Below are 20395 nucleotides of genomic sequence, written 5' to 3'. Positions count from 1 at the left end.
ACATGGTTTGCCTTATGTTCATAACTCCTGTACCTCTGCTTTCCAATATTAAGACCACACAAGCTAATTTTAAAGTCTAGAGGTAATGAATATGTCTACGTTATTTTTATATGATCCCAGGGAGAGGAACACAACACTGTTCATTCTCTTCACTTTGTCCCCAAATAAATATAAGCACATTTCTATCCAGAGAGGTGGGTCTTTTCATCAGCGGTGAGAGGGGGAAAGGTAAGAGGAGGCGGGCCAGATTAAATAACTTTTTGGGATCAAAAGGGGAGCCATAAAAAAATTACATGTAAAATGCGATGTATTGACTCTTTTAGCTGCTGTGTTCCATTTTTTCCAGATTGTTATTCTTTTAAAATGCAAATCCCCAGTATTCTTTGAACACTGGCAGTAGTGTTCTAACCTCTACATTTGGGGATTTCAGCTTTCAGAATATTATTCCATCTGGAACTTATAGGATTTGACCTTTTTTCCTAAAGGTCAGATTCCAATAGCTTTCCTGAGTTCAATAATCCACATGGTATATTTCTTCCATATTTTAACAGTCTCAGTGTGTTCTGTAATTGGTTGATTAAAAATGTAAAAAGATTGGCTTGCCAAACAGTTTGCATTTACGCACCTATGATATTTATACTTCAAATAGCTCCCTGACATTTTATTTGGAAACTGATATGTTCTTCTTCCAAATAAATAATTCAGATAGCATATTAAATTTTTGTAACTCAGGAATGAAAGTCGATACTATTCACAGTGCTATTGACATGCCTTCTAGTAATTTATGGAATAATTATGACCATACTTGGGATATGCCTATTCCCTACATTTCTAATTTTTCCCTCCCCAATACACCCTGACAATGTTGTTGTAATTAATGTGTTTTGTACAGACTGAATATATTCAAAGACAGACAATTTGATCCAGGCAAATACATTGAAAATATAACACAGCTGTTTGGAGCTCACTTTCTTCATGAGACGCTTACTAGAGACATTTGGTTAGCAATGAAGGAATTCTGCCTTTTATTCTTAGTCCATGAGACCATGAATGATAATTTCTACTGTATCATTATCTAAATCTGTTTAAGCTTCTAAAGAATTCAGATGGTACATACATGAAGTGCTGTATTTCAGGAAGTGGGTGGTAGGCAGCATTGTACATTTATGGAAATAATTATTCAAAGCTTAGCCAAATTTTATACATCTAGCCTTACTCATTGTAATTTTCTCAGATTTTAATTTTCACATGTATAAGAACTATACAGAGGTATAAACTTATTTCCTTCCTGGTGTTTTTAATGATTCTTCTTATGACTGTAATTTACAAATGTGTTAACTTAAAATAAGTGTAATTCATGTTGAAAGAGAACGTATTTCAAAGAAACACAGCTTTCAACTGATGTTAATGCAAATTAAAAAATGGTGGATTAGACCCAGGGGAGGAAAATCAGTTGGAATTTTGCCCATTGACTTCATGAGGTCAGGATTTTTTCCAGACTCCACTATATAAGCTGGGAATGTTGATTTTACACATCTTGTTGAAATTCGTGTTTCTGTAGTACGTAGCTCATGGCTATCATTCTGCTAGCCTTAAAATTTTCCTGGGCAGCAATGTTAACAAGTAAAAAGCACAACTAATGCTTGTCAACACATGAAACGTTTTATAAATCTACAAGAGTGTTGTGATATATTATCATCTAAAAGCAGAGTTTCATCAGAAATGGCATGGCTATTCACTTTGTGAAAACAGCTAATTTTAAAAGTTTCATTAGAAAATAACAGCCTTGCCATGTTCCATGAAGAGAGTAACTGAAAATATAATTAAAATATCACTATTTGATTTATTGAGAGTAATAAACTTAATTAACAGACTCTCTTTTTAAAAAAATCGACAGTTTTCTTTAGGACACTGTAGATAATTTATTTAAATTAATTCCTCAAGAAAATTAAGTATTAATTATGAAATTACTGTTTCATAATGGTACCATAAAAATGCAGATCAGATGCAGATAAAGATTGGCATTTTTAATTGTTTTTGAGTACCACTAATTTTCTTTCATCATAAATGAACACTGGGTTACTTTCTGTCATTAAAAGGAGTATTTCAATAATATTTGAGGATTTAAAAACCTCAACTATTGCTAACATGTATCTTGTTTCAGTTACCTGATTATTCACAGAACTGAGAGAATAAGCAGTCTCAGAATGTTGATTAAAAATTCAGTATATGCAAAAGCATCAATGATAGACTACTATTATAATTACATTCCATTTGTTGAATAGAACTGTTATTAAATCCAGAGTTGGAATTCCACAGGGAATTTCTACTAGTTTTGTTGAAAATATTTAACATCATTTTTTAAGATGTAGAAGATGCTTTATTTCTTCTTCTGTCTGGTCAGAACCTTTTCTTGTAGAAAGCCATAGAAGAGACTCTCTAATCTGGGAGAATGTTAATTATTTGAATGTAACAGAAATATAGGCAGTACAGAAATATATCTGTGCTCCATGCACCAAACATATATAAGTATATAAACTTCCTGTACCAGTGATTGTTTTTTATTATTTCCATAAAAATAACAGCTCTAAAAACTACCGTGAACAGTGTTATTACAGAAACACTACCCTGTTTTAGAAACAAACTTCTGAATAAAATTACTAATAAATTGTGAGACCTGCAAATGAAGATGTGATGGGTAATGTGTTTCTTTCTGAATAGTCACATAACCAACAGAACATTACATAGTGTAGATTTTGTTTTTGTAGCCTGTGAAGTCATTACAGAAGAGCTATTTAGAGAAATGGAAAGGCAGATCTGGAATAGAATACTTCTGTTTTTTCAAAATACCATTGTGGTGTTGAAGCAAAGGGGGTTTGCATCATTAACAGGTAATAACTGCCTTTATTAAAGGAAAAGGTTTAAATTTTATGTCATACATATTTTTAAATACAGTGTTGCTGGAAATATGAATTCTGCATTTGTAGATTCTGATTTAGAATGACATTTCCCTTTTTTTAATTTACATTTTATTTGAAGTTAAAATTTTGCTCTCCATCTGATTCTACTTTCACATTTTATTTCAGGTAACTCCTTTATCAACCAAGCACTTCTTCCCAAGCCAACACTGTGGTTCCTCAAGACTGAATCATCAGGATGCCTCTGGGTTCTCACTTGTGCTCCAAATAGGTAGATAAAATTCCAGCTGATAAAACAGTGAATCTTAATGGAGGTAAAATTCTAGCTAGACCACTAGACCACTTCTGGAAAAATATTCCCAGTTAAAGTCCATGTAAACTTAGCACTTTCTGGAAATTTCTAATAGTGTATCAGTTCTATTTTATTCAATCTATGACAGCTTTTATTTATCCTGTGTTTGCTGCAGTATTTTTAAATGAAAGGTCCTAGCAGGATCTTGCTAGGAATCTTTTTACCCAGAACAGGAATTCATTTTTTAAGATGTGGAAAGCAAAAGCTACAGCAGTGGTATATCCAAACTGTTGAGTGCATTTTTAATTACTTTAAGTAAATAAAACATTTCTTTAAAATGCAGTAGACTCTTGAGAAATTCTCATGGCTCATTTTCACCTTTAAAATAAAACTAATTTCCTACTTATACATGTATTTGACAAACGTTGCAAGTATTAAAAGCCAGGAAGGTAATATTTTACATGCTTGCACAAACCAATATGATTAGGGATCCTTTTTTCCCTTTCTCTTTCCATCTTCCATTACCTATACTTCTAAGCAATTTAGATAGTGGGTAAAATCATTCACGAGCGTAACAGTCAAGATAAATCAAAGAAAATCCTGCTGCTGTTTTTCCACTATGTAATGAAAACCATTAGAAACCTTTCTCAAAATTTGTTGCATATATATTATTTAGTCTCACTGGATACTGTTCCATACAAATGTACTGCAAATGGAAAAACATCATTTTATTGTTCAGTAATATCCATGGCAATAATGATGTGAAATAAGAATGCCACATTCTCCAAATAAAATGAACATTATCAAATGACCTGCTTTTTAGACTTCTACGAAACGTTCACGAGATTAAAAATTCATTGAGTTAATCGTAGAGATTTCTGAAATTCAGAAAAAAGGAATCTCTTTCATTATTGGATTCCTTCAAAGTTTTCCTATGAGGGCTATTTTAATAAGAGTTCAAACAATAAAGTATAATTAAGGTTGTTAGAACATCACTGCAGTGAGAACCTGGGCCACTGTCAGTGTGCATGATTGAAGTGTGCATTAGCAAGGAAACACGCTGACCGCTGGAAACACAATTACTTTCTCACAAGTTGCTGAGGTGAAAGATGTTTAATCTGCTTTTTTTCTGAAAGCCAATCAAAACGATGTGATTTTAAGACCTTCTGTGACAAAAATTTTGAATTACAGTTCAGGCAGGGGAGATGTTTATTTGAGTAACTCAGTTTCAGTCTGAAAATAATGAAGAATGTTATAAAAACATTTATGCTTTTTATCTATGAGTATTTTCCTTAAGTTTAATTTAAGCTACATAATAAATAATTTAAAATATTATTGCTTGACATAAAGGAGAGATAAAATGAAATTATTGGCAAGACTTCAGCTTTTAGACAGCTTCCAGCTTATTAAACACTTTTTGCTGCCAGGAGTATACTTTGGAAGGTATTTACATTGGCTGTTTTTCTCATTGTCAAGTTTATTGCAAATTGTATTAAAAATCAGGAAAAGCATCACAAATTTACACCACTGCTTTCTGCTGCTGTTACTATTATTTTGTGGATAAATAGTGGCAATTGAGGATATATTTAGGAGCCTGTCTTGGTTCAGTATCATCTCATAGGTGAGCTTAGGTAAGGAAGGGATCTTAGGAAAATACCTGGAAAGAATATGTGCTTTTCTGCATTAATTGCAATCAAGTCTTCTAGGCTGGAGGTTAGTTTAAAGCATATATGTTCTTTTTATGTCTGGAAGTGTGCATACATTTATTCAGACATTAGTGTAACCTAATTACTGTGGAAGGTTTACCTTTATCCTCGGTGGGCTTTGTATGCAATTTTGCACAAAGATTTGTGATACTACATAGTTGCAAAGTAATAATTTTAAATAGAGAAGTAATGACACCAAATCAATGGAATAGCATCTGATAGTGGGTTTCCTAATGGGTAATTTCTGGTTAGGAATGCTGACAATCATGTATTCATATACATATTTCTGGATTATGTAGAAACACAGATCCATAATTTAATATTTCTTAAAACCAGATGTATTTCTCATGAAGAAACAAAGATCCATGTCCTCTGCTGGTTGAAATCAATGATTTGTTTTTTCTTATTTTCCTAAAATTGATTTTTATGTCATTTTCAAGTCTTAGGCTCAGAATTTTACAATCCATAACTTACCTCTTAATGAATATAGAGTCAATGGTAGTTTTACAAACAGTGTTGGGTCCTTCCACACAGTGATGCATTTCCGTATCTACTATTAATGCCTCAGTTGCTGCTGTCTATTTTACATTACTTGGTGTATACTATGCCTGTAGTATGTGCTTGTGTGCATTATCTTCACATGCCTCACCTTGCTTTCCTGCTTCAGTCTGCACAGGGAACTTTTCTCTTGAAATTCACAGCAGCAGCTTCTGAGTTATTAACAACTGTACAAGAATTTGCATATCCTACCTCATAATGGAAGGGACACATTGTCTGTCTCCCCATCCCATGTATTTTGATACCATCTATGTTCTTTATGAGTAGTTTAATACAAGCTAACTCACCTCAAGTGAGAAACTCTATTCCTTTAGCAATAGTTTCTTTTAGACTTACAGGAATCAGCAGAAAATTACTAGAAAAGTTGCTGTTGGTCACACACAACCTGCATTTCAGCAGATGAAAGTTACAGTTTTTTGACTGGCCATGGTAAATGTCATGTGCAAGGGTATTAGTTCAGGCAACCAAGATACCATTTCTAGGAATAATATTTGGCTTTCCAGCATTGCCCTAGCTTTAGTCTGTTCTAAGGAGCTGCATAAATAACTGAGTATTTGGTTTTTCAGCCAAAGTGAAAAAATAGGTGTGAATGAGTCACAAAAAAACCCAAACCCCCAATTGGTGGCTTTTTACACTAGAAAACAGAAGTTTTATGCTAAATGAATTGTATTGTGTTTAACCCAATTTTTACTTTCAGGCATTTGAAAGAAAAGAATAGATATACACATCATCATAAACCAAAATGCTTCTATCTAGTATCCCAGTAATGAAGTAGCCAACCCACATGCAAGAAACCCATATCTAGTGTTTCTTCCTACCCTGAAGAGCTCTCACAGTTTCAATCCTACAAGGGCTTAAAACTGCCTCACAAAAAATCTCACTCAAATTCTTCAGCATTTCACACAGAATAATTGAGGTTGGAAGGGACCACTGGAAACTGTCTGGTCCAACCCCCCTGCGTAAGCAGGGCTAAATTGAGCATTTTTGAGACCATAATAAAATCTGAGATATATAACTTTCTGAAGAAGACTCCTCTCCTTCCCATTTTTATATGAAACTCTTCTCTGTTGCTAGAATAACATTCTGAAGTGGATTGCTTCGATTTCATTTGACTCGTCTTTTTCAGTTGTTAATGTAATTAGCATAATTACAGAATAGCATAATAAAATTGACAAATACTTTTCTTAGAATTGTCTGTAAGATCCAATTAAAAATCCTTCACAAATGTCTCTTTTGTGTCCTTCCATGAACTTTTATAAAACACTTGCTCTTATGTGCTCTTTCCAATCATTCAGCTGCTTCAGGGTGTTATTCATACTTTACCCTGAAATGCAATTCCAAAACCAGATGATGGGGCAGCAGTAGTACATCTGCAGTACACTTTTCTCCCACCATACATATTATGCAATGAGCTGTAAGGGTGATACAGGAAGAACTTTTCCCCCATCACACTAAGAATGTTTCTCAAAAATGTGGAATGGGCAGCTCATTACTGTAAATATAGTTAACTTTGCACGGCTTGAATTGTAGAAAGCAGACATTTTGAAGTGAATCTGTGACACAGATTCTATATTCCCACACAAGCCAATACCATATTATGAAAAAATTTGCATAAAGACTGAAGATGCAAAACCTCTTTAAAAGGGAACCTCAGGGTCTGGTTTTGTTCTGAAAATGTTCTTAAAGGGAATGGTTTGCTGCTAAACAAGTAGATTTTCTCCTTGAACCTGCAGAAACATTTGTAGTGCATATAAAAAGCAATTGAAGGGAGGGGTCTGCTTTCTATATTCCCATTGGCATTGCAGAGTGAGCAGGACTATCCTGATGCTTGCATACTGCCAGAGTTGTAAACTATAATCAGTTACACTTCACACGTATGTAATTAAAGACACAACTTGGATATCCAACAATGTACTAGTGATGAAGCATGACAAGGATGGGAAAAAGAAGGGAATAAAAGCTCTTCTATGTTACTAGCATTTAGTTTCAGCCACTTACATAAATCAGACTGAGCTATTCCATCCCATTTATAAGATGCAGCCCACAGAAGTAGCAGAGGAGAAAGGAGGTTATTTGGTGTAAACTGGGGAGCTGTGATTTTGAGCTGTAGATGATTTTAGGCACCTTTTTCTGAATTTAATCATTGGGCTAAGTTCCTAGTTACCAGTTAGGTGCAGAGATATTGCTATGGATGCTGGCTTGGTGCCTCTTCTGATGTGGCTTAACATCTCTCCAGTATTAATTCTTTGATCTTCTCCATTGGTGGAGAAGATAAATAATGCTGTGTTTTCTTTTGTGATCTTTTTAATGGCTTGTACAAATTTCTCATGCTGCAGAAGGGAAGATTAAAGAAGTGGATGCTGAATTTCAGTATCACAATTCAGCATTCAGCTAACAGCTTGGCTTCTCACAGCTTCTGTACACAGCCCTGGTGCAGTCTGTGCAGGCTGGAAGAAATAGCACAATTGATCCCACATTTTCAAATTCTTCTGTTCTGCAGCAGACACTATGCAGACCATCTGCCCTTCCTTTATGGATTGATGTAGCATATGTTTTACTGACAATAGCAAAGAAACAAAGTAACAGTTTTGGACAGTGGAAGAAGCCAACAGAAAAGGAAAATAACCTATATTTTTTCACATGGTGTCTTTTTGCAATATTCTTTATTGTGTAATTTTACATTCTATAGATTATAAGAAAAATCTTTTAAAAATTCTCAGTGGGACATATAGTTTATAATCAGGATTTTTCTCGTTCTGTTAAGGTACTAATTAGTCTTTAATGACAGATAAAGGTTGTGAGAGAGGTGTAAAGAGATGTCCACTGGAAATACTTAGTTGGTATCATACTAACCAGCAGTTTATGATGTCCATGTGGTTTTTTTTGTCCATCTTATCTATGCCTGTAATTCCAAACCCGTAAAACTTAAAAATATTTCTTAATATACCTATACAAGTAAAACCTTCTGCACTTAGTCCTGCTGCTTTTAAGCAGCATTAAAATCCTAACTTTTAAAGCATTTATCCTTAGAAATAATATTTTTGCTCTTCTAAGCAAAAAAAAAAAAAAGTTACTAAGCAGTGATTTCTAGTATATGAATACACTCTTGAAGTTTTATTCCCATTTATGAAAAAATTATGCAGCTAACTACAAAAGCATTCAATTTTGGGGTAAATCTCATCTTTACTAACATCTTAGAAATTTTTCAAATGTATTAGTGGGCAGCTATCTAAAAAATTATTTCTTTTTTGTTTTAAAAATCTACAACTAAAGTTGACCACAGGAGTCTTGTGGTAGCAATCAAAAGATTAGCCAACATGTTCTTTGTCTTAAAATACTTACCAAGATAGTACAAGAACAAACACAGTAAGCGTAAAACTTGTCAGACATTTGTGACTCAAAAGAGCTCCTCTTACTGTTTCATTCGTGGCTTTCTTTTTCCTTGGAAGAGCCTAGAAGAAGGTAAAATCTGTATATTGTCATTTAAGTAGTAATGAATCAAAATATGAGAAATATGTGGAAGACTTTAGGGTCTGAAGCCCTGTTTTCAACCTGGAGAAGTAAGAATGCAGTATCTATTGCCTTTACCCAAGTCCTTTCTTCAGTCTTGGTAAAGATCATCACCTGAAGATTATTATTGTGATTTCAAAGCCTATTTAAACATGCTCGCTCTTCTCCTGATAACTGCTGTCCCACAGCTTTCTTAAGTACTGAAGGGTATTTTTTTTCTCTCTGTAAAAGGGCATTTATTTTGAGATATCTATCTCATTGCAACACCATTAGGGCTAGTTTTTAATTAGAGTGTCAGTGCTACTAATTCCACACATTGCATGAATCACAGAATGGCTGAGGTTGGAAGGAACCTCTGGATGTCATTTGGTTCAACCCTTCTCCTCAATCAGACAGCTGCTCAGGATGATTTCTAAACAGCTTATTAATATCTCAGAGGATGCAGAATCCATAACCTCCCCGGACAACCTTTATTACAGTAAAGTGTTTCTTCATGTTCAGAAGGAACTTCTCATGTTTCAATTCGTGCCTCTGCTCCTGCTACTGAGCACCACTACAGGAGCCTGCCTCCATCCTCCTTAGCCTCTCTTCAGGTATTGCCGGGTCCTGCACTTTGGCCACAACAACCCCATGGGGAGCTCCAGGCTGGGCACAGAGTGGTTGGAGAGCAGCCAGGCAGAGAGGGACCTGGGAGTCTGGACTGACAGGAAGCTGAACATGAACCAGCAGTGTGCCCAGGTAGCCAAGAAGGCCAATGGCATCCTGGCCTGTATCAGGAACAGCGTGGCCAGCAGGTCCAAGGAAGTGATTCTGCCCCTGTACTCAGCCCTGGTGAGGCCACACCTCGAGTCCTGTGTCCAGTTCTGGGCCCCTCGGTTCAGGAAGGAGATCGAGGTCCTGGAGCAGGTCCAAAGGAGGGCAACCAGGCTGGTGAAGGGACTCGAGCACAGATCCTATGAGGAGAGGCTGAGGGAGCTGGGGCTGTTCAGCCTGGAGAAGAGGAGGCTCAGAGGAGACCTCATCACTCTCTACAACTCCCTGAAAGGAGGTTGTAGCCAGGGGGGGGTTGGTCTCTTTTCCCAGGCAACTCTCAGCAAGACAAGAGGGCACGGTCTCAAGTTGTGCCGGGGGAGGTTTAGGTTGGACATTAGAAAGAATTTCTTTACTGAGAGGGTGATCAAGCATTGGAATGGGCTGCCCCGGGAAGTAGTGGATTCTCCATCCCTGGAGATATTTAAAAAGAGACTGGATGTGGCACTCAGTGCCATGGTCTGGTAACTGCAGTGGTAGTGGATCAAGGGTTGGACTTGATGATCTCTGAGGTCCCTTCCAACTCAGCCAATTCTATGATTCTATGATTCTATGGACAAAATCTCTGAACCTTCTCCAGGCTGTACAGCCCCAGCTCTCTCAGCCTTTCCTCATAGGATAGGTGCTCTAGTCCCTTCATCAGACTTGTGGCCCTCTGTTGGACTGATTTCAGTACTTCCATCTCTGTCTTGTACAGGGCAGCTTGGAAGTGGTACAGTCAGTACCCCGAAAGTGGCCTCACCAATGCTGAGTAGAAGGGAAGTATCCCCACCCTTGTCCTGCTGGCAGCAATCCTGCTTCCTTTGCAGCAAAGGCACATTGGCTTTAGCTGGCCCAGTCTTACTGAAACAAGAACTACTTACATCTTGTCTTCACGAAGATTATGCAGAAGAAAGGTAAACACTTTACCACCCCTCTGCTGTTTTGTTTTTTTTTTTTTTTTTGTCATTAAAAAGATACAGGCTGAGCTTGAACATACTTGGCTGCACATAAAAACAAGACGAAGTAGTGGTGGGAATACAGAACACCAGGGAAAATGATTTTTGCATTGTGTCTTAAGTTTCTCAGACTTTTTATTTCTAACGTGATACCAGGTGTTGAAAGGGAAAACAAAGGGTAAGCTAAAAACAAATATAAGACTGTATCAGTTCCAAGACACCCTTTGCCTATTTCCGTAACTTAATTTTAAAATCCAACTTTTAAAATAAAGAAGAAATACAGAAAGCTGAGCATATACTGCTCATGAGGGAAATTCAATTTAATTAAGTCCGATTTGAACCCTCTATTAGTCCCAGTCTCTAGTTAAATTTGAGTGAAATGGCTTTGCAGATCATTATACTTCCACATTATATTGTGCAAGAATTTGCAGTAGTGAATTTTAATAATCTGGACTGGCAGCAACCATATGAACTGGTCTGGACCACGTTGGTTAGTAGCAAATAATTTATAAAGGAAATAATTAAACAGGCAAGGATTGGCTTTATTCTTCAAGACAATAGTTCCCAAATTCTGGACTGCAGAGCATTGTCAACTATTACAAATGTTCATTGCATAATCGACCTCAGCAGCAAAGTTTTCACAGGAAAGATGTAAAAGCAAGATAATTTCAGAGCCTCTTACAGCTCCTCACCCACTGCCCCAGGCCACAGCCACCTTCCTGGGGCAGTGAGCAGAGGGTCACAGAATCACAGAATCATAAAATGGTTTGGGTTGGGAGGGGATCATCTCGTTCCTACCCCCCTGCATGGACAGGGACACCTCCCACAAGGCCAGGTTGCTCAAAGCCCCACCCAACCTGGCCTTGAGCACTTCCAGGGAGGGGACATCCTGGGCAAGTCTCCTTCTGGGCAACCTGTGCCAGTGTCGCACCAGCCTCACAGTAAAGAATTTCTTCCTAATATCTAATCTAAATTTACCCTCTTTAAGTTTGAAAGCGGTCCCCTTCATCCTATCACTACAGGCCCTCGGAAAAAGTCCCTCTCCAGCTTTCCTGTAGCCCTCTCCAGGAACTGGAAGGCCGCTATAAGGTCTCCCCAGAGCCACCTCTTCTCCCAGCTCTCCCAGTTTGCCTTTACAAGGAGAGGTGCTCCCCGGCCCCCGGATCATCTCCCTGGCCCCCCTCTGGACTTCCACGTCCGTCCTGTGCTGGGGGCTCCATCACTGGACACGCTGCACGGGACTGTGTGCGCGGGTGTGCGTGTGTGCTTGTGCGTGTCTGCGTGTGTGTTTATAAGTGTGTGTGGGGTGTGTGCGTGCGTGGGTGTGGATGATTGTATGTGTGTGTGTGTGCGCGTGCATGTCTTGTGTTTCTGTATGTGCATGTGTGTGCGTGTGTTTGTGTGTGTGCGTATGCGCGTTTGTGTGCGTGTGCGTGCGTGTGCTTGTGCATGTGTGTTTGTGTGTGTTTATGAGTGCGTGTGGAGGGTGCGTGCATGTGTGTGTGCGTGTGTGCGTATGATTGTATGTGTGTGTGTGTGCATGTCTGCATGTTTCTGTATGTGCATGTGTGTGTGTGCGTATGCATGTTTGCGCATGTGTGCGTGCGTGTGCTTGTACATGTGTTTGTGTGTGTGTGCACGAGTGTGTGCATGCGTGTGAGTATGCATGTGTGCGCTTGTGCACGTGGGTGCGTGAGTGTGTATAGGGGGTGTACACATCTGTGTGTGTTTCTGTATGTGTGTGCATGTGCGCATGGGAGTGTGCATGCTTGTATGTGTGCGCACGTGTACGCACACGTACGTGCGTGCGTGTGTGTGTGTTTGTGAGTGGGTGTGTATGCGTGGGCGTGGCTGCGCGTGGGTCTGTGTGCGCGGGTGTGTGTGCGTGTGTATGCGTGGATGTGCGCACGCGCGTGTGTGTGGTTGTGTGTATGCGTGGGTGTGCGCGGGTGTGCGCGGGTGTGCGCGTCTGTGTGCGTGTGTATGCGTGGGTGTGCGCGCGTGTGTTTGTGTGTGCGTGTGCGGGCCTGTGCGTGTCCCCTTCCCGCTACCCCCCCCCCCGCTGATAGTATCGGGAACGTCCTCGCCCGCCCCCGCCGGTTGAGTCCCGCGCGCTGCCGCCGTTGCCAGGGAAACGGGCCAAGGGACGCCCTGCGGGCCCTGGCGGCGGATGGCTCCGGGCCCTCCTCCCGCCCGGCGGCTGCGGGCGCCCAGCCGGAGCCGTGAGTACCGGGAGGCGGGGCTGGGGCCGCCAGCCAGCTGGATCGGCGGCGGCAGGAGCGTGTGTCTGAGTGTCTGTGTGTGTGTGTGTGTGTGTGTGTGTGTGTGTGTGTGTGCGCGTGTGTGTGTTTGTGTGTGTGTGTGCGGGGCTGCGGGCTCGGTACCGGGCGCTCTTAGAGGGACAAGTGCCCTGAGGTTGTATTTTACCGTCGTCCAAGCGAGGAGCTCCGCAGATGCTGCTGGCTGGGCCCCGGGCCGGCGTGGGAAGGGGCGGGGTGTCGCGGTTGCGGTGCCAGTGGCTGTGGGCTCCGCGGCCGCGGGGTGTGCGCGGGACACGGGCCCCGCTGTGGTGGCACCGCGCATTCGCCGCTGCCGCGGAGTTTCGCTTGTGGCCGCGAACCGCTCCCGGCTCCCTGCGGGGTCCCGGGCTTCATTTTGCCTGTCGCGGTCTCCTCATTCGCTGCCTTATTGTAGCAGAATAAGGGCTTGGTCTTCAGGAGGCTGCAGCTCTGGAGGGGACTGATTGATGCCCGGGAAAGTGCTTACGCGGAGGGTTCATCCCCCGAAGCATTCGAGCGTCTCTGCTCTGGGAAGAGGTCCAGGGGCTTCCAGGATTAATCGCTTCATCTTCTCGCAGTGCTCGATGCAGTAGCGAAAGATTCTTTGGGAGATCCCGTTTTTCAGCTCCTATGCCTAAATAAACTCTGTCCCCTTATTGCTGAGTTCTTAATTGATCGAAAGAATGCAGTAAACTTTCTGATACACAACTTCCAAGAGTTTTAAGCCTTCCTTTTCCAAGTTGCCAGTGCATTACATTTTGCACAGCATCAAGAATATGAGGAGTCATTGCTGAAGAGGAGACTGATAAAAAAACGATTCTCCCCCCACCCCACTCCCTCCTGAGGGCTCTGTAATTATTCTGTCTACTAGTTTTTTCCCTCTTTTAAAAAGCAAAATACATAAGGCTAGAAGCATGGAAGGATTTGGTATGGGAGCTATTCCAGAATTTTATTGCCTTCTAGAAGTTCTTGAGCTGCTTTTTGAAGCATGGAATCACTTAGTTTAGCTTCATATTAACACCATGCCAAAGAAGAATAGGCTTTGAAGAAGATACTTTGAAATCCTTACAGAATGAAGAGGTGGCCATTACTACAAAGATGACGAATGACCTCTAATTTCTGTCTGTCTTGTTATTCCTTTGGGAAAATAAATAATGAGGAATGGGGGAGTTCATTATGGAGAAGGCTTAGTGGACATGGTTGAACAGCTCAAGGTTGTAAGTTTTGGTTACACTCCAGTCACAGGAGCCCAGGTGACTACAGTGAGGAAATAGCTTAAAAAAAATTATAAAGCACTGTAGTCTTGACTCTTATGGTTCAACAGAATATAACCCAAGCAGCAATCCCATCTTATTTTTCTGTACTGATCATATTGAGATGTATCTTGGAAGCTGAGGAGCTGGTCATGATCCCAAATGAAAACCCAGTATGGGATCATTTTGCGACTGTTTGTATTCTTTCAAATTGCTCCAGTTGCAAATTTGAATATGTTTGCTAACACAATGGGTTCCCTTTTGAGTGTGATTTTGGGAATCCAGGAATTTACTAAGTTGTTGGGGTGTTTGATTTGCAGTCCTTTCTGATTACTCCTCTGGAGCTGGACCGGTGTCCGTCTTTAGTGGGATAAGTGCCACTACTAAAGAAACACAAAATGGACACATGTGTCTCCTAAGCCTTCTTTCCTCTTGATGGACTCTGGATTTTTGTAAATGCTCTTATCTTTTCAGAGCACAGAGCCTGTATGAGGTGATAATTTTATACTGGTAAAATATCTGACAGTACGATCTGGTATTTCGATATATATGTTGGTCTGCTTTACAGGTAGCCTTTTTAAAGCCTTTTTGTAAAGATTTTTCAGAGGAGTTAAGTGAAAAGAAGACATGATAGCAGTAACTGCACTCTAGATTTTTTTCAGGTTCCATATTTTGCATAGTAGGGACAGGTAGGTCTGAAACTGTCAACATGATGACAGCATGAGGGAAAGTGTCCTCTTTTGAAGGGTAGTGTTAGAACTTTATTGCAATTTGGTCATGAGAAAGATAAATTTCCTATTCCTCTTTCAGTGCTTGATGCAGTTTTGGATTAAATTATCCTGTGGAAGATTGTCACCCACACTAACATCAGAAATTAATACTGCAATAGTGGCCTAAAATATTTGCTATCATATTTTAAGATCACATAGAAGTTCTACTAAAAGTGACCTAAATGTAAGATTATTTTTCCTGGTATTTACAAGTAGCCTACTGAAGTTTCACACTTGATGTTAAATGATAGTTTGGAATAGGAATAGAAATCAAGTTGTTTAAAAATACTCATTATTTGTAAAGTGATAAAATCTCCTAATATAGAGATATCTACTTACCTCTTCCACCTTTCTGAGGTGTTTCTCATTTTGGTGAGATACATAGTAGTTATGCTCCTAAAATTAGGCTAAATACATACATCTAAAATGCCTTCACATGGATGTAGTTGATCACTCTTGTTAAAGAGAATGAAGACACTAAGGACACTGGCAGTCTGTGCATATAAGAAGTTAAAATCTCTAAAGTAAAAAATAGGTCTTTTTATGACCTGTGAGCTGCATACATGGTGAGAACTGTTACGTTTTTGGGAACAATTCTGTAGCGAAGAAAAAATTTAGAGACAAATCTAACAAAAACTCCCAAACTTCTTTCTGCTTAGATATGTTATAAAATCTCAAATAAGGCTTTTTAAAAAAATATTTATTTCTTCATCTTATTGTGTGTTTTTCACTTTGTTTGAAAATTTAAGGTGAATCTCTTAACTATGGAGAACAAACACTGAGTAAAGGTAACAGTCACATTACCCAAATAAAAAGTTTATTCTTGTCAGATGTCTTAGTTTGGAAGGTAGGTGATAAAAAAAGAATTAGCTTGATTGAGCAAAAAGTCCAGTCAGATTGAGGGTGTTGATTTTGTTAATTTCTTGATTGTCAGTACTTTTCCAGTCTTTTTTTTTTTTTTTTTTTTTTTTTTTTCCCTCTGTCATGCAGAGCTTTCTTTCAGACCTGACATCTTCTAAGGTGTTATTGCTGGGCAGGTACAAGAATATGCTGTTAATGTAGCTGTATTGAATTATGTTAGCTGTAATATAATAAAATAACAAAATATAATAATAATCTTGAACACTTCTAAAAAAGCAGTCTAAGAATGTGTAGTTTCAAAATATATTTCTATTAATTTTATTTTTTAACAAGATTTCTCTGCAGCATCAAGAATTAATTAGCGTTAGGATCTGAGCAGTGCCACAAAATCCATCGTAGCCCAACTGCAGAAGAGTGTGTTTATAGTTACTCAGCTCCCCATTTGGAATTTGGCAAGATCTTCTCTTCAAACTAGAAAACACACAGATGCAATTTCATATTATTTAGTAGTGTGTTGTGTTCCCTTTTTAATTTTAAATAGATTGCATTATCCTGCCAAGTTTTCAACACATTTTGTTTCTCTAAATCTTTGCAACAAAACTATTTATATAATATGCATAGTGCCTAGAATTTCTACCTAACTTCAGGTCCCTCTGAAGTGTAAAGCAATAAAATACATAGTTTAAAATGGGAAATCAAATAGAGATGGGTAAGCATTTTAAAAATGCTTCTTTTTTTTTTTTTTTTAAAGAGCATAATATTGTCATGTTAGGTACAACCCATGTCTTATTCCTGACAATGGAGGTAGTGCATGAATAATACATGAAGCAACATCTTACTTCATGATTCTTTCTCAATTTGCACACAATGTTTTGCTCGGAGGAGCTGCAAGCACTCTGGAGGACAAAATGATTTGGAATTTGAAACGATCTTGAGAATTCAGAGAGTAGAATTTAAATCCCTAAGAACAAGGACAAAGTTCAAATATCCATAAGCAGAAATAATGAGTACAGAGAAGAAAGTGCTAGGTAAAGCAGCAGGTGACCTGTTGGTTGAAGTGGTGAACATGCAAGCTGGCAGCATGATCTTCTGGCAGAAACGAAGGGTTTTATCAGGATGTGAAACCAAGAGCATTGTTGCACAGTACTTCTTGCCTTCTTAGTAATGGGGAGGTATCAGCTGAAAGGCTGTGGCCTCTTTAAGATATATGCTGGAAAGACCTGGACCAGCTGGGGTGAACTTGGAGAAAGAGAGTGGAAAAACAAGTGTAGCTTTGGATGGGTGTATGTATGTGTAAAAAATTGGAAAAGTTTGGTCTGTTTAGTGTAGAGAAGGAAAGAAGCATCAGTTGCCATGTTTAAGCAGTTGATTACAAGATTAAGGCAATCCATTATTTTCTGTGTTCAGACATATATGACAAGGAGACTGTATTATATATTAGGATGCATAGCTAGTGACAAGTGTTTTAAGTTTGGTTTAAGTTTTTTCTAGACATCTGGTAGAAACTGTCACTAAAAGATTTTAAAGGACATTTGATAAGTGTCTATCAGAAATGGTTTAGATCCCTTGTGTTTTGGATCTTTCAGTTCATAAAGTCATTATATTGCAAATGGAGTCTTTCCACATTGTACTACACTTCTGCTATTACTGAAGAGAAAATATTTTATTCTGTATACAAGATATATCTTTCTCATTTTCTCCTTTATCGAGGTTACTTCTAAAATAGAGAAGTTTAAGATCCTTTAAAAGTATAGCTTGATAGAAAGTTTATAAAATAAATGAAGGCAGTCACTTCAGGTAGCCTCCAATTAAAGAAGTAGTTTTGGTATATGTGAGAAAACAAAATGTACATGGGCACTGTTTATGGTCTGCCAGTACCTGTCCTCCAGTAGCTTTTCTCTGTTGCAACCAGATTTCACAGATTGGTAGGAGTCTTAAAGATGTCAAATTCTTCCAGGTTTGAACTTGGCAGCTAAGTAATGGGGAGAAAGACCCAAGTTATTTCCTTATCTGAAAGCAAGTAGTTATAAATTAGCCCTTTACATATTCTGTAGGGTAGCTGTCTGCTAACTAACTGACTTGTTGTCCTGGTTAACCCACCAAGCTCTAAACCAGTCCTACACACATGCCCAGAAGGGAATAACTATCAAAGCTCAGTGACACTGAGGGGAGCTGGGCTTCTGTGAGGGAATGTTGCTTTAAAATCCCTGAAAAAAACAGACTTTACTGATTCTAACAATCATGGGAATGCTGGTGTGGTTTATTTTGACTGTAAAATGTTTTTAGCATGTTTCCTCCCTTCTTTGTGACATATTATCACTTAATAAATAGTGCTTATTTAAAATAATAGTATGACCTTTTCATTCATCTGTTATTCCTGTGTGGGGTTTTAAAATTATTTTTTCATTTTTATTTTTTAGACAACCTGTTATATCCTTCAAAATTTGGGTGGATTAGTTCATTAAGACCTTGACCCATTCATGTCAGGAAGGTCTGAGCAGATAAGGTAAATTGAAAATTATATTGTGGTACTTCAAGCTAGAGTGATACTGCATGCTAATCAAATTCTTGGACTTCTACTTTGCATTTCTTTGTTGCAGTGCATTGGCTGATAAGATTTTTATGCATATGTGACAGCTTAAGATAACACTTTTAAGTTTCCCAGACTTAAAGCTTTCAAGTAGAGATGCTCTTTGTGTTGTTTTTAACTATGATTTATTTGTCTATCTCTCCTGTTTTGCCAAATTCTTTACAAAATTGTTTGTTTGTGTTTCTGAATATTAAAATGAAAGCAAACCAAGCTAGACAAAAGAAAGGATGAAAGAATTCTAGTGTTGAAATGAAAACATAGAATTTGCTCTACTGCTTTTTGACCTATGGGATTGTGGGTTTGTTTTGGGGTTGAGGGGTTTTTTGAGGCATTTAGGATTCATTCTGGGAACTGATGAGAAAGTGAAGAGGAGTTCACAGCTAATTCGCAGGCTGGTTGAATTGAGTTAATTTGTTCCTGCTGAATGTGTGTTTTTTTATTACTGCTGGGAAACTTATGCTGTTGCAAGACTGAGTGTCAGCATGCCTAGAGTGCTTTTTCCTTTTCCTTTCCTGCTACTTCTTCAAACTAAAGAAACAGATAAATTTATCCTTATTCAATGTGAACCTTATTGCAAGTGAAAAAAACAGAAGTTTGTTGTGGGCTGTTGGGAGTGCTTAATTTTTTTCAGTTCTTTAGCCACTTCCAGATGTTTACCTAATGTTTAACTAATGTTTAACTCATAATAATTATTATTGTAAAATGTTTTGAATTCAATGACAGCAACAGAACAGGCTTAATTATGAATAAATTTCTGATAAGATAACTTAAACAGTTCTTAACTAAATGGTTTTAATGGTTTAACTTAATGGCTTAATAGCAAGCAAATATATTGTAATTATAAAAGAAAAACAAACAAGTGAATTAAAGAAAACTATGTTGTACTATGTCTATAAATACTTGATGTAGGTTTTTTGTTTCTTCATTACTCTATTTAAAAAAAAAAAAAAGTTAAAAAGTGTCTTCTATTTTTAAGGCTCAAAATAAGAGATGTGATTTGTATGAACATATGCAGCAATTATGCCAAAACTAAATTTCTTCAGTTCTGTGGTTACTATGGTAACCGATATTCACTGTATTTCATTAGACATATACAGCAGAATGGAAGATGGTGGGTTTAAGATTTAATGTTCTTTGCAAAAATATTGTGCTATAGTACATGATATTTTAATTTTTGTAAGGGGCCAGAACAAATAACTAACATGCTTAGTAGCATGAGCATTGGTAGTAATAATCTTGAAAGCATTTGGATGATTCTTGTGGTAACAGAATCTCGGATTCAATTAAATACTAATAATTTAATTGAGTTTGTTTTTTTGCTTGAGTAAGGAGAGTGTTCCTGCTACTGTCAGGTCTCTTTGACCTCCCAGGACTAAGGAAGAGGATAATAAATCTCCTATTGTTTTTTTTCTAGACTTGGAATACGTGAAGAGGGATAAGGAAATAGTAGATTAGGTAGCATCTTTAGCCAGGGATAGTTTTATGCAAATCCATGTTGCAGAATGTAAGCAATTGTAATGTAAGGTTTATTTTCCTAATACTATGTTATAAAAGTATAACTCCTCTGGTTTTATTCAATTCAGAAAACTGCAACTCAGGATTATATATTGAAAGACGAATTGAAACCTTCATGACTATGGTATAGAATACCTGAATTTAATTCCCTTACCCAGTACAGATTTCCAGTGTCCTTGTTCATCCCATTTAATTTCCTGTGGGGTTTTTTTGTTTGTTTGTTTGTTTGCTTGCTAAGAGTTTGCATTTGCACCAGGGTCTTTGGAAAAATTGGGATTAAGTTTACTTGAGTTGCAGATGATCTAGCAGGAATAGTGGAATACAGGAAAAAGTCAGCTTGATTTTGATACATAACAATTTCAGGTATTTATATGATAATAGTGAAATCTCAGTTA

At 38.2% G+C, this 20395-nt stretch overlaps 1 long non-coding RNA gene across 1 annotated transcript; it reads left to right on the top strand.

The window, feature by feature from the left end:
- The first annotated feature begins 12845 nt into the window (after window positions 1-12845).
- On the top strand, window positions 12846-20329 carry LOC139793760 (uncharacterized). Its single transcript, XR_011724782.1, has 3 exons — window positions 12846-12954; window positions 18316-18401; window positions 20239-20329. It is a non-coding gene; the product is annotated as an uncharacterized lncRNA (long non-coding RNA).
- The last annotated feature ends 66 nt before the right edge of the window (window positions 20330-20395 follow it).

The sequence above is a fragment of the Heliangelus exortis genome, chromosome 2, assembly GCF_036169615.1.
Source record: "Heliangelus exortis chromosome 2, bHelExo1.hap1, whole genome shotgun sequence".
Lineage (NCBI taxonomy): Eukaryota > Metazoa > Chordata > Aves > Apodiformes > Trochilidae > Heliangelus > Heliangelus exortis.
The sequence above is the reverse complement of the archived record's forward strand: the minus strand, read 5'-3'. Positions and strand labels throughout refer to the sequence as shown.